This window comes from Corvus brachyrhynchos, unplaced genomic scaffold (genome assembly GCF_000691975.1).
Source record: "Corvus brachyrhynchos isolate BGI_N302 unplaced genomic scaffold, ASM69197v1 scaffold106, whole genome shotgun sequence".
Taxonomy (NCBI): Eukaryota; Metazoa; Chordata; class Aves; order Passeriformes; family Corvidae; genus Corvus; species Corvus brachyrhynchos.
Genome location: NW_008238834.1, coordinates 2,805,137 through 2,818,404, shown reverse-complemented (window position 1 = coordinate 2,818,404; position 13,268 = coordinate 2,805,137). Strand labels below are relative to the sequence as shown.

Sequence of the window (13,268 nt, the reverse complement as noted above, 5' to 3'; positions counted from 1 at the left end):
ATAGAGAAGCAACCAAGCACTTTCAACCAAGTATTCCTCTAAAGAAAAATGTACTTTTTAAAGTCATTGGCCCTCCTTTTTGCACCCCAGTTCAGTTTTCACCCTAGACCAGGTTTCCACAGGAAGGGTTTTTTGACTTGTTTTAAACTATATTCTGGCATGAGTAATTCTAATTTTTTTCTCCCTTTTTATTTTTCAGGTGTAAAGGAGTTTTAAACAACTTTGCAGCAAGGCTTCACAAACTCTTAGCTGCATCCTTTAATCATGACTGCATTTCAAATAGGTTAAAAGGAATCTGAGAAGGTACCGTACTTGCCTTTCCTAGTAGACAATAGATTGTATGTTTGTGATCAGCATCTCTGCTTTCATTTCCATTGACTGCATTTTAGGAGCAGTGTGGACTGTAAATAATGATTTTATTTTTGCTTCAGGTGTGTAAAATGTCCAAGTTCTTAAAAAAAAAAATCGTGAAATCCAGTTCATATAATCAAAAAGCCTTCAACGGAGGGCTGATTTGTCCTGCCATTTTTTTCTTATATACCCACAGTGAGGTCAACTTCATTATTTAATGACGCTTCTTTTGAAGCTGTAACAATTTTCTTCTGCTGTTTTACTTAGAGGCTTTGCAAATACCTAAGCAACTAGCTAAATACATGTTTTATGCACTTGGAGGGTGAATGTTTGTTTGTTTATTTGTCCTCTCAAAGGGTTTAAAACAAATGGGAAGAAGAATGCAGATCTTTGTAATGATTGGGATAGATTTGTGCTTCCAACTGAGATTCTCACACGTCTTTTTTTTTCCTGACTTCTGAGAGGGGGGAGGCTTGCCTCAGTACACAATATTGGGCTCACATAGTTTCTTGTTGCATTTAAATAGCCAGCGTACCCAGAAGGCTGAAGATCTGTTCCTGCTTTATGACCTGTTGTATCCCTGGGGCAAGGGCAGCCCTGAGCGGAGCAAGGGGGTCATGGCCACAGCCCAGGTTCTGAGTGGCGCTTGTGGGCTCCCAAAACCTGCCTGCAGGAACATTTTGGCAACATCTGGAACATGGCATAAATCTGGAAGAGGGGGGAACCTCTAGGATTTTGCTTCGCCAGGTGCTAGGAGGAAGCAACATTAGCCTTTTTGATGGGGGGGGAAGGCAGATTCTGTGGCCCTGAAGTTAGGCTAAACAATTGCAGAGGTCAAAGGACAGCTGAGTGCGGTCAATGAGACACCCTGGGGTGTATTTTGTTACTTAGTAAAAGGAGCAGCATCCTAAAACCCTAAAGGATTCTCTTGAAAATCTGTGTTGTGAAAAGGTTTTATGAGTCTGATGGCAAAAAGTGCTGATTTAGCTAAGGAATGCTTGCTTTTGTCTAAATGAAAGGCTAATCCTTACCAAATGTTGGCAGCTATTATAGTGCAGTCAATGCAGGTCTGAAAGGACAGTTAGAGTAGAAGTGTACTTCGGGATCCCAAATGTTTATCATTTTAATTGTTGTGTAACTGAAAAGATTTCAGAAACTTTCACCTTTTATCCTAAAATTTAAACCATGAACAAAACAGCTGAAAAAGTGAAAAATAAATCTTCACTCATAATTTAAAAAAACTGTTCATTAGGGAGCTGTGCCTGCCTGGTTATTCTATATTCCCTGACAAATTTGCTTTAGATTTGCAGGGTACTGCCTGTCTTAAAGTGTAATTTCCTTTAATCTGCTAACACTTACTAATTGGCTGAAAAAAAAGTGTGGGTTTTTTTTCTGGTCTTGAGTAATTTTTACGGTTCTTGTTTCAATGCTCATGAGAAAAAAATAAAGAATAGGTTTGGGGTAATTAATTCCTGTAATTTGTTTAGCATTATCTTTCTTTAAAAGGACAGCTTATTAACACTTAACATTTGTCATAGAAACAGATAAGAAATCAATGTCAGAGCCAAGACCTTGTAAATAACCCAAAAGGAAATGTAATAATGGCTGTCTTCACCACAGAGGTGATGGGGGAAGGACTGGGCATGTGGCAGAAAAGGTTCAGTGCTTTTTGTTTTCCTTTGGAAGGGGGGGTTGCTGCAAGGCATGACCCGGGGCCTCTGACTCGTTGGCCCTACTGTCTTACGCAAACACTCATGGTTGTATTAGGAAGAAAAACGCACTTGGGAGCCAGCAGTGGTGGCGTTTTTGTACTGACTAGCCTGGTGATCTTCAGAAGAACTCCATAAGAAGAGTGGAAAAGAATAAACTGCATAATTTTCAAGGGGAGGAAAACGTGAGCAAAGAAGTTGACAAGTTGGTTTGGCTTATTTTTAAAAGAAACCTGCTTGCAAAATATTGCTCTTTGTAGAGTTTAATTTTTAAACTCTTCAGAAGTCCTCCTTACAGATGTTTAGCATTGATTTATGTCAAGGTTAAGGCACCTTTAAACAAATAAAAGTTGGGAATGGATAAACCTACTAAATACAAATTGCCTATTAAACACAGAAGATGTTTGTATAGCATTCAGGTTGCCACAAAACTGACACATGTTCTGAAATTCTCCTGATAACCCCTTCTAAACTCATCAGGAAATGATGGCATGTGTTTGAGGGGTACACAAGGGAGCAGCCAGATAGGATAGAGATGGAAGGTCAGGCCTTAGCTTTGACTTTCTAGGCTTCAGCTTCATGCTTTTGCAATAGGGTAATGGCAAATGAAGAAAGGATTAAGTGATTTATTTATCAATGAGATTGGCCTGGCTTTTGCTGTAGGAATTCAATGAGATGTCTATTTTCAGCTTTATCCCTAAAGACAATAACTATCATGTTTTACATATCTATCTATATGGAATTAAGTGCTGTATGTGTATAATTAAACTGCTTAGAGGAGTACATATTTGAGCTGTAATGCTTAATTTTGTAACTTCAGAATTTAACTACTCAGAGTATGTAAAATAGGTTTAGATGTGTTATTATATTTTTTTTCCTCATTCACTGGAGAAATTTGTTCTGTATCTATAAACTGATTATTTATCAGGTATTTGGGTTTTTGATATTTTTTTGAAGTGGATTTTAGCCCACAGTGAGAATTTTATGCATAGTATTTAGATTCTACTGTGGCACCAGTCACAGAAAAATATTTTGAGCACTAGTTTCTTGAGTGTCAGGATGTTTTATATGCATACCATCAAGAATGCATAGAACCTGTGAATTTTCTTTGTTGTTGACTCGTTAAACCATAATAGGAGCTTTAGGAATCAAGATTGCCTGTGCTAGCATGTTTATGTTGCAGGTAAATTAATTCCAGCCTGTAAACATCATTAAGATTTTGGGGAGAAAAGTAGAGAAGTACAACTAATGTCTCCAGCAAGTCAAATATTTTATTATCATTTTTTTCTTCCTGCAAGATATAGCCCTCCCTCCATCCCCCCCTCAGTTATCATAGTGGCTGATGAGTTGCATCACAGAAAAATACAAGCATTAGAAATGGAAAATTGTTTCCTTCTCCTATTAAGTGTTAATAGTATGCAATTTGATTTTTTGGATTTCTGTTTTGAGTAAAGAAAAAGATGGATTTTTTCTTTAGATCTAAATGGCATTATAAAAATGTCATTTGTGGACATTTATCCCACAAATAACTTTTGAGATTCCTAAGTTTCTAGAAAAGGTAGCTTGGATGTGAAGACTCTTCTTTTTTAGCTATATCCTTGGATATGGTGTTCAAGTGGTGTTCTGTTGATTGCCCATTTCTTGCAACTTTCATCCTATCTAAAATCAGGGGTATTACAGATGGACCAACAGAGATGTGCAGCTTTGATCAGGGTGGCCTCTGATAATTTCAGAGATTCTGAACAGAACTTTGTTTATTTTACAGAAGAATTTGTGGTATTCTGGGGAGGGGAGAAAGCAGAGTCAGCTTTGACACATGACAAACATGTTGCAGAAAAGGAAAAGGAAGAACTCTACAAAGCACTCTGCACTTGGAAGTTTGTTTCCACTAAAATTATCTATGAGAAATTTGGACAGTTTCCCAGCAGCAGGGAAGTTGCAGAAAGTGTCTGAATGATATTAAATTGACATTACTTGTGGACTTAAGCTGATTTTTATGGTTTTGACCCAATAGAGGGTTTTCTTGTCCATTCAGTGCATTGTTTTTTGCATAGAAATGGCCATGAAAGCAGCTGGGTTTGCTGTGTTGGTTTTTTCTTGTCTCTGCATCATGGGCTAAAAGTGACTGCAGAAGTGCTAGATATGCCTCTCTATCTAGTGACAACATGGGGGCTTCAGGTAAGAAAAATCTTGTTTGCTCCTTTCTAAAACATGTTTTGAGTTCAAAAGAGCAGACACATGATCATTTTGACTTATTTGAAAATGGTACTTTTGGAAGAGCTGTGCAGGTATGAGCTCTGAGGGAACTTGACAAACGTTTTGACACAACCCTCTGTGAAAGGAGAGGGGCTCATTTTCACCTTTGCTGATTCCTTTTTAGGGATGACTAAGCTTGTAAAACCAAGGAGGACTCTTGTTCAGGCTTGCCTGTTTCCAGATGGGGATCTAGAGAGAAAAACAGTCCTTTTCAGAGGATGTGAGGAACCAACAACTTACCTAACCTTCTCTCCAAGTGCATTAATGAAGGCTAGTTTAATTACTTAAGGCTGAGTTTATTTCTTCTTGATTTGATTTTTTTTTTTAATGTAGAAATCTGTGTTAGGGTTTCATTTAATAATCTTTCTGGCAATGGAGAGGAACAAAACTTGATGGTGCTTTTGGCAGAATTATGCACTTTACGGGTGAAGGAGAAGGGGAAAATGCCATGTGTGAGTCGCTTGGATGCAGGGTGTTATCCTCTGTAGAGTCATAGACACGTTCTGGCTGCAGAGACTTTTTTTTTTTTAGTTGGTAACCCTGAAATTACTTTCAAGTTGCATATTTGAAGAAGTGCCATGGTACATCTCCAGCTCAGCCAACTTTAGGGGGGAAAAAGTTTGCTTGCAACAATGGAAAGGTTGAAGTCAACAAAATGTTACTCCAGTGCTTTATTTTTAGCGTGTTGTAGCTGTCAAAAACCAGAACATGCATCAGATAAGATGAATACTGTGGAAAAAGAAAGTATTAAGTGGATATTTGTGAAGAATTGGGTCACCTTTGTTTGGAAAGTTTTAAGAGCCAATGTAATCTGTACTGCCATTATGCCTATTATTCAGAAAGTTTTATTTTTATTAGTGTCAGTTCGTATGTGTTTTGAGAACTGAGAACTTTCAGAACCACTAATGTCTCTGCAAAATGAATAGCAATTCGTTTATGTTGCTTGGCAATAAAAATATCTTTGCCTCCCTTATTTAGCATCACTTTCCCATGAGAAAACTTTAAAAAAAAGAAAGAAACATGGAGAAAAATACTTTTATTGTAGTTATATGTATCTGAAATGATCTTTATCAAGGATTTTCTTTTTAATGCTCATGCTGTACAATCTGAGGTTGAGATGTGTCAGAATGGATTACATTTTAGCTTCTATTTTCTGTATCTTAATAGTGAAATTTTTTTCTGTTTTCTTATCAAGTAATGTCATCTTGGTGAGCAGTCTTTAAAAATGTCGAGCATAAGTTCCTATACAAATAGTACCTTCTGCCTACAATAAATAAATAAACTTAAAATTTTGCAGCCTAGTGGCCTAAGGATTTACAATAATTTACATACAGGGTTTGCTAAGCCATGATGCAGAGTCCTACTCCATAGTCCTATTGAAGGCAATACCAGGCAGGTGAACATGTTCTTACAGTACTGAGTTCTGAAAGCAGATCAGGAGAACTGGTGTAGAGAAAATTTGCAGGAAAAAAATGAAACACAAGTTGAGCAAACTCAGTGGTTGGAAATTACTTCAATCTCTTTAGCCTTATATGATGGTCTTTGTTAGTCCAGTTGTATTGAAGCATTGGTCACAAACTTAATTGAGAAGACATTCAAAGTATGCCTGGGATAGTAGGTGAAGTGCTCAGCTTCCAAGTGCCCAGTCCTAAAATGCTTGATGGATCACCATCCCTTTCATTTTCACATGCAATGCCAGCTGAGATGCCATTGTGATTGCTTCTTTTTATGGCGTTATATGGCTCTTTTGAAACATTGGTGACTTTCCCTTTCAATTTCTCAGGATAGAAGCAACTGGGAAAAAAGCCCCAAACAAAAACATAATTCATAAAAGTCAGCAGTAAGTGATAATTACCAGCATTAGTATTGCTGACAAACACAGACTTGTGTTTATTTAGAAAGACCATTCACTGAGCTTCCCAGTTATGGAAATTAATTTTTTTAAATGGTGGAATATTAGACAATGTTCTATTGAAATGAACGTTAAATCTTCATGAGAAACAAAGCTTTAAGTTAACTGGTGCATCTGAGAAGATAGTTTACTTCATAGATTATTGTAAACGACATAAATAGATTTTATGTCTCTGATGCTTCTGAATAGTTCATTTTAATTGGTAATTACTAAATATAGTTGTTAGCTAATTTACAATAAGATCTGTGTATTAACAGAATATGTGTTGTCAGTGAGTGGCTGAACACTTATGTATATGAAAAGTATATAAAAATAACAAAGTTTCAATTAAAATATATTGGCTTTGGGAACAGTTACTGATTTTGAATTCATTATTTGGGGAACAAATTTGTGCTTATTTTGTTAATTGCTCATATACTAAATTAATTTTATCTGCTGTGTTATTAAGAGTGGTAGCTGAATGAATTCATAGAATCATAGAATGGGTTGAGCTGGAAGGGACCTTCAAGACCATCTAGTTCCAACCCCTGTGCCTCACCACCCTCACAGTGAAGAATTTCTTCCTAATACCTGATGTAAATCTATCTTCTTTCAGTTTAAAGCCATTTTCCCTTGTTCTATCACTCCATGCTCTTGTCCAAAGTCCCTCTCCAGCTTTTTTCTAGGCACTGGAGGTCTGCCTGGAGCTCTCTCTTCTCCAGGCTGAACAGCCTCAACTCTCACAGCCTTTTCTCACAGAAGAGGTGCTCCAGCCCTCTAATCAAACTCATGGCTCTCCTCTGGACCTGCTCCAGCAGGTTTACATCATTCTTAGTGTGATGGAGACCCCAGAGCTGGATGCAGCACTCCAGGTGGGGTCTCACCAGAGCAGAGTAGAGGGCCAGAATCCCCTCCCTTGGCCTGCTGACCACGCTGCTTTGGATGGAGCTCAGGATGCAGTTGGCCTTCTGGGCTGCAAGTGCACATTGCTGGGTCACATTATTCTTCTTGGCAACCAATATCCCCAAGTCCTTCTCCTCAGGGCTGCTCTCAATCCATTCTCCATCCAGCCTGTATTTATGCCTGGGGTTGTCCCAACCCAGGTTGGGACTTTCATGCAGTTTTCATGGGACCACCTCTCAAGCCTGTGAGGTCTCTCCACACAGGATCCCTTCCCACCACTCTAATCCCACTGTAGAAGATTACCAAATTTTCAGGCATGATTTATCCTTAGTGAAGCCGTGTTGGCTGTCACCAGTAACCACCTTATTTTCCATGTGCCTTAGCATAGATTCCAGGAGGATCTGCTCCATGATCTTGCTGGGCACAGAGGTGATTCAAACACATAACTGCCTGCCCGTGCGAACATTTCAGGTGCTTAGAAGAGTAAATTGTAATTATGTCTGCAACTAAATGCAAAATCAAAATTTTGCAGCAAAAATGTACCTTGATCTTACAGCTAGGATTAAGCATCATTACTGATTTGGTTGTACTGCACTGGCATTAATAACGTGGTTAATACTCCTATTGATTTAGGACAGAAAGCATAAGTGGGGAGAGCTATGTATGAGCATGCATGTTCTAGGGAAGCAGGCTGAGGTTTTCAAAAGCGCTCCTTAGTGATTTATTTGTGCCATCCCTGAATGACTGTGTGAGTATATACTCCCTTTAAAATAATGAAGTCTTTTAACAACACCAAAATTTCAAAACCAAAAGCAATGTTTGTGGGTTGATAACCGTTTTTTTCCCTACCTGAAGGTTTTTCTATTGAAAGAGAAGTGTATCCCTTCTGTTAAGGGTGCATAGTAATGTTCCTTTTCCCATGTATACTGTGAAAGATTCCCACAGCATAAAAGGATTTGCTCCATCTTCTACAAATTTATTTAGAAAACCCTACAAAACCTTCACAGTAACTTATCTGCTCATTTCATAACTTCATTTGAAAAGACTCCAAAAGCTTTGCAGTTAGAGTAGGCTAAATCAACATAACTAACTCATGAAAGCTTTTATATGTTTTCCTTCATCTGCTTATTGCATCTGTTTTCTGAGGAAATGGCATCAAATGAAGCTTGGAACATGCTTAATCTTAAATCACCTCAGTCCTCACTAGAGGAATGTGTTGGTGCGCTGTCTGCACCAGTTTTTCTCTCACTGTGTTTTAAGAGTTTAACCTCTCTAGAATGCAGCATTTTTTTTCCTGTGTGAGAGCCGTAACCTGGAGAAAAGTAAAGCCAGTGCAAGGCCTGTACAGTTGTTGTCACAAAGCTTCATGTGCAGAAATCTTGCAAAATGACTTCCACTATCGTTGGGGAATAAGAAGAACTGACTGTTGTTGGGTTTACATAGCTTGATTCCAACTACAAAGACTTAACTGTAAAATAGTGGTTTAGAACTTCAGGCTTAGAAAAAGATTGCATCTAAAGATTCTGGGAAAGTATTGTCAGAACATTTGAAAGATGAAGGAAAATGTGTAGTGTTAGGCAATAAACACAAGTGCTGAACTTGTAACTGAAAAGTGCTGAGCTGCCATTTTGTAAAACTTGACTTGAGCTCAGCTTGCAGGGACTTCTGCACCATTGTGCCTCTCAGTGTATTCTGTGTTTGATTGTGGTCATAAACTGCTCTTTGTGTGTACAGCTCAGTGGATAACACCGTTAAAAAGGGCTGAAGAGGCGTTTCAAACTTTAGGTAAAAGAGATGGTGTTTCACTTGCTATTTCTTGGTGGTTTTCCTTTGCCAGCCTCAGTGTTACATCACTGCTGGTTTATTCTGTGAAGCTGAAAACTCCCAGGTAACCAAATTTCTGAAAATGCAATTCAGGCTTAATTTTTGCAGCATTTGGGGGTGATTTGAAGTTGGTAGCTTCATGCATGTAAGTTCAACTTAGTAACAGCATCCTGCATCCAGGTGTTACTTTTACCTTTAGTATATTCATTGTTTTTATGAGCTGTTCCTGAGGACTGTAGGAATAGTCTTGGGGTGGAAGGGATGGAGAAGTAAGGGCATAGCAGCCTCCATATTAAGACCACTTGTGATTTGCTTTCTGTTCGGTGTTGTGGGGAAACAGCTGCCCTGTTCCACCATCCTGCATGTGGCTCTGTAGTGTATGCATTTTTCTGTCTCTGTCCAAGGAATTGTCCAAATCCCAGATAATCTTATGCAATACTCCAAGTACAGATACCAATAATTGAGCAATAAGAGAAAGAACCTTGTCAGGAAAAAAAAAAGTGTTCTTGATCTTTCCCATTACTCTTACACATTACAATGTAGTGGCAACATTAGACTGAAAGATGAGACTCTCAATGGTATTGGATGCAAACAATATTTTCTTCAAAATAAAATGAAAAAGATGAGAGGAAACTTCACTGTAAATAAGGTAAATCCAAACTAATTCATTTTTCTTGAAAGGTGTTGTGAATGACTTGTCACTTGCTACACAAGATTGTAAGCTCTTTTGCAGTTGAGTTTGAATATCCCTAGTGAAGACAAAACAGGGTGAGAGTCTCAAGATGTTGAAAAGACTGTGAGGGGGAAAAAAGGGATCTTACAGTGTTTATGAAGTAAGGCTTCTACTCCACCTTACAGTCTTGTTTTGAGTCACTCATAAGTCTTCCCCACTGAATGCTATGGTTGATACTGTGTATAGACTTTTGACTTTGAAGACTGCACTTTCAATTAGTGTTTATTTTTGTTACTGCCATTATTAATTGACATCCTTTCTGCTGTATGCATGTTCATAGATCCTAGTGGTGCTCTAATGGGAAAAAATAATACTCACAGAACATGACTAAGAATGATGTAAACAATCAAAACCAGGAGCTGTACCTGAAACAACCGGTTCAGTTATTCTGCAGCATAAATAGATGCCTGGTCTCTCTTTGCCTGAGATAACCCTTTGAGATACAGAAGCTGTGCTGGGCCTGGCAATGCCTTTGTGGAGGAACTTGCTTTCTTTTCCTTTGAAGAGACAGTTTTCTGTGGGGTTAGGCCAGATCAGAAACCAGATTATGTGTTTTGGAGAACACAATTACATTATTAGGTTAAACACAAAGTAAGGACTTGATAGAGCTGACTTAATGGAGGGTGTTTGCATCAGATTCATCATTCACTATCAGGTAATTGTGAAATTGCTTTAAGCCATAACAACAACACTCACCCCCTCCCTCATCCTCCAGTTCGGTTCCTCTCCTTTAAAGTCTCTGGGGTCATGACCCACCTGGAGGCCAGATATGTGGTATCTGGTGTACTGAATGATCTGATTATATTTTTACTAGCAGAGCCTTCAACTCAGTGTGCAGTTCTGGCTCCCAAGAGTTATTGAGTAACGATCCACTTTTCAGAAGTGACTTTTTCTTTTTTTTTTTTCAATGTAAAGGAGCATAGTCACCTTTTTTCCTAACTAAAAGTGGGTAGTTTTTACTGTACTTACACACTGTTGGACCTAGGCTCTGGTTCTTTTCAAACATCCCATGTCATGTTTCTGCACAGATCTTTTGAAACCTGGGTGACCACATGGAACATTATTTGCTTGAATTGACAAGGTTTTCTTGTAAGTTTAGCTTCTGGGTTTGAAAGAGTGATTAGAATTTCCCTGAGTCCTTCACCACACAGTTAAGTGATGCAGTGTTAAAATCAATCCTCTCTAAATTTTGCATTTGTTATTTCCATTTCTGTCTGCTTTGATAGAAGCTCATGGTAATTGTAGTTTTGCTTTCCAAAATGAATGCCCATTAATTGTTTTATTAAGAGCTATGGCAATAATCCTCCTTTACCTGTGGTCAGGTTAGAGGAATTTCACAATTGCCTTGTTCATGTGTCTTTGTAAGAAGACAGATTGAAATGTGAGAGCCTCCTTCCAGCTCTGTCGTAAGGCAGTTCTCACTCCAGCAAACCTCGTGGTTAATCTTCTAGTTCAGTGATGGGCCACTGCAAAGAAGACTTGAAGTGGGTTTAGGAAACTTGCTTTGAGGAAGCACAGCAGCAATGGAGATGTGTGGTGGTGCCTTAGTACCTGAATCTTTTCAGAGAATGCTGGGAGTGATAGCACCTGGAGATGCAAGTAATCTAAATTTTAGGAAATTCCCCTATTATTTCATGGTTTCTTTCAGATTTAATTTTGAAATGACTCAATTCTGATAATGTCTTCTAAGCCCCACAGTAAGTTTTAAGGAAATTAAATAAAATTTGTCTGTGTACAGCAGGAAAGTTATTGAGGTAGAGGGGAAGCCTTAGAATGACTGTTGCCAAATTGAACCTCCTTCCTTGGTAGGATGGTGGGGAAGGAAAAGGTATAGCATCTAAATACATATACCCTTTGCACATAATAACTTTCTGTAAGGTTCAATCCAAAACAGACCTCAAAAGGTTGTCAAGAGAAGTAGGCAACTTAAGAATTACACTGGTATCCATCGGGTGGTGCAGGTAAAAGGAAAGCTGAGGGCTGGAATAATGAATTAGAGATGTGCAGATTGCTCATTGCTGGGAATCTGAGCAGCTCTGTGCTGAGCTAGCTACAATTAGTGTGCATGTGGATATGGAAATAATTATTTACCCTCACATCAAACCTCCTGCCCATTAGAAACCTCTAGGTGCATACAGCAGAGTTCCGTGCAGTGTTGCTGGATATGGGACAATGGACACGAGGGTGAACCCCGATGTGCCAGTGTTGGCAGCATAAAACCAGGTTTGTGAGATCGGGGAGGAGCTCCTGAGTCAAGTCCAGCTCTGTTTTCTCTCAGTCACTGTGTCAGATCAGCTCAAATGAACTCAAGAATGGAAGGTCTTTCTCACATCCTTCCGAGCTCACTGATGCATCAGATGGGCAGAATTTTAAGAAAACCTTGTCTTAATTTCACTATAGTAAGAGGGGTTGGTTTGTTTGTTTTATTTTTACCAAATGACCTCATATAGGAATATTGGATAGACATACTTTTTGGGTAACTTTTTTAACAATGAACATTAATTTAGTCATGTTAAATCATTGGCTTTGGTCACATTTAAGTGCAGATATGGCAGATACATGTCTTAATAAGAGAAATTGGTTTTCCTCTTTTTTTTTTTTTTTTGCCTCCCTTTAAATTCCATCAATTTATTTTTCCTCCAGGCTCTGCTACCTCCTCAAGCCCTCTCAGCACATCTGAGCCCATTTAAAGCACATTTTGCTGTCTCCTCTGCTGCTGCTGAGGTGTGCTTGCTGGGGGCTGCCTCCCTTTTACCCTGAGAAGAGGAAAATTAACCACTTCCTAATTGCACCAGGCACCTAGGGGTAGAATCAAATGCAGAAACACTGAGGAGTTACTACCTTGAATTGGTGCTCCTGGCTTTTGAGAAGGATGGATCAAGATGGCATAACCTGATCTGGGCAGTAGCTCACTGCAGGAGGGTCTTGCCACCTCCTCTCCCTGCAGAAGGAAAGGCCCCTGCTCTCCCCTCCCCTGCTCTGTTGAACTCCAGATGAGGCCCAGCTGCCCTAATGGCCTCAGGCAGTGTTAGGAAATCAGCTGCCCCATGCTGTTCTCCAGGGCTCCCAGCTTCCTCTGCTGCAGCCCAGCAGGACCCGCAGCCACTCCGCCCTCTGATACCTCTGCCTGCCCGATGTTGCACAAGCACATCCCTGACGAGCCTTCCCCCTGCTCTGCTTCCACGCTGCAGGGACCAGAGCTCACACAAGCTGTGCTTCCTGAGCTTTGCTTTACTTGGCATTTCCAACAATCTTGTTTTCTCTTGGCAAACTAGAAACATCCTCTGGTAACATTAACCAGCTTTCTCAGGTAAATCCATGACAATCCCCATCGACAGGCAAGTCTCCTTGTATAGATGCCAGGGAAGCAAATCAAATAGCCTTGGTTTGCCAGCACTTTTGCTGTGTGCATACTGTGTTTTATTAATAGCTTCCCATCAAAATTAAAAGAGTTGTCATAGATTATATACAACATGTAGGCTGTAGAAAACATGGAGAATGAACAGACTTCAGGCAGACGTTGTGCTGTGGGAATTACAAATTTTCTGATTCATGAAGATTGCGTCATTTTCGTTATGGTATTTTAACTAAAGTCTTTTTA

General features: G+C 39.2%; 1 protein-coding gene across 10 annotated transcripts in view; it reads left to right on the top strand.

Annotated features, from left to right (window-relative positions):
* The first annotated feature begins 203 nt into the window (after positions 1-203).
* The window catches only part of GREB1L (growth regulation by estrogen in breast cancer 1 like), a 78,021-nt gene continuing 64,956 nt past the window's right edge, over positions 204-13,268 (top strand). For all 10 annotated transcript variants that reach the window (XM_017738243.1, XM_008636815.2, XM_017738240.1 and 7 more), the window contains exon 1: positions 204-303. The gene's annotated coding sequence lies outside the window, so the exon portion shown is untranslated. The remainder of the gene's footprint in view (positions 304-13,268) is intronic.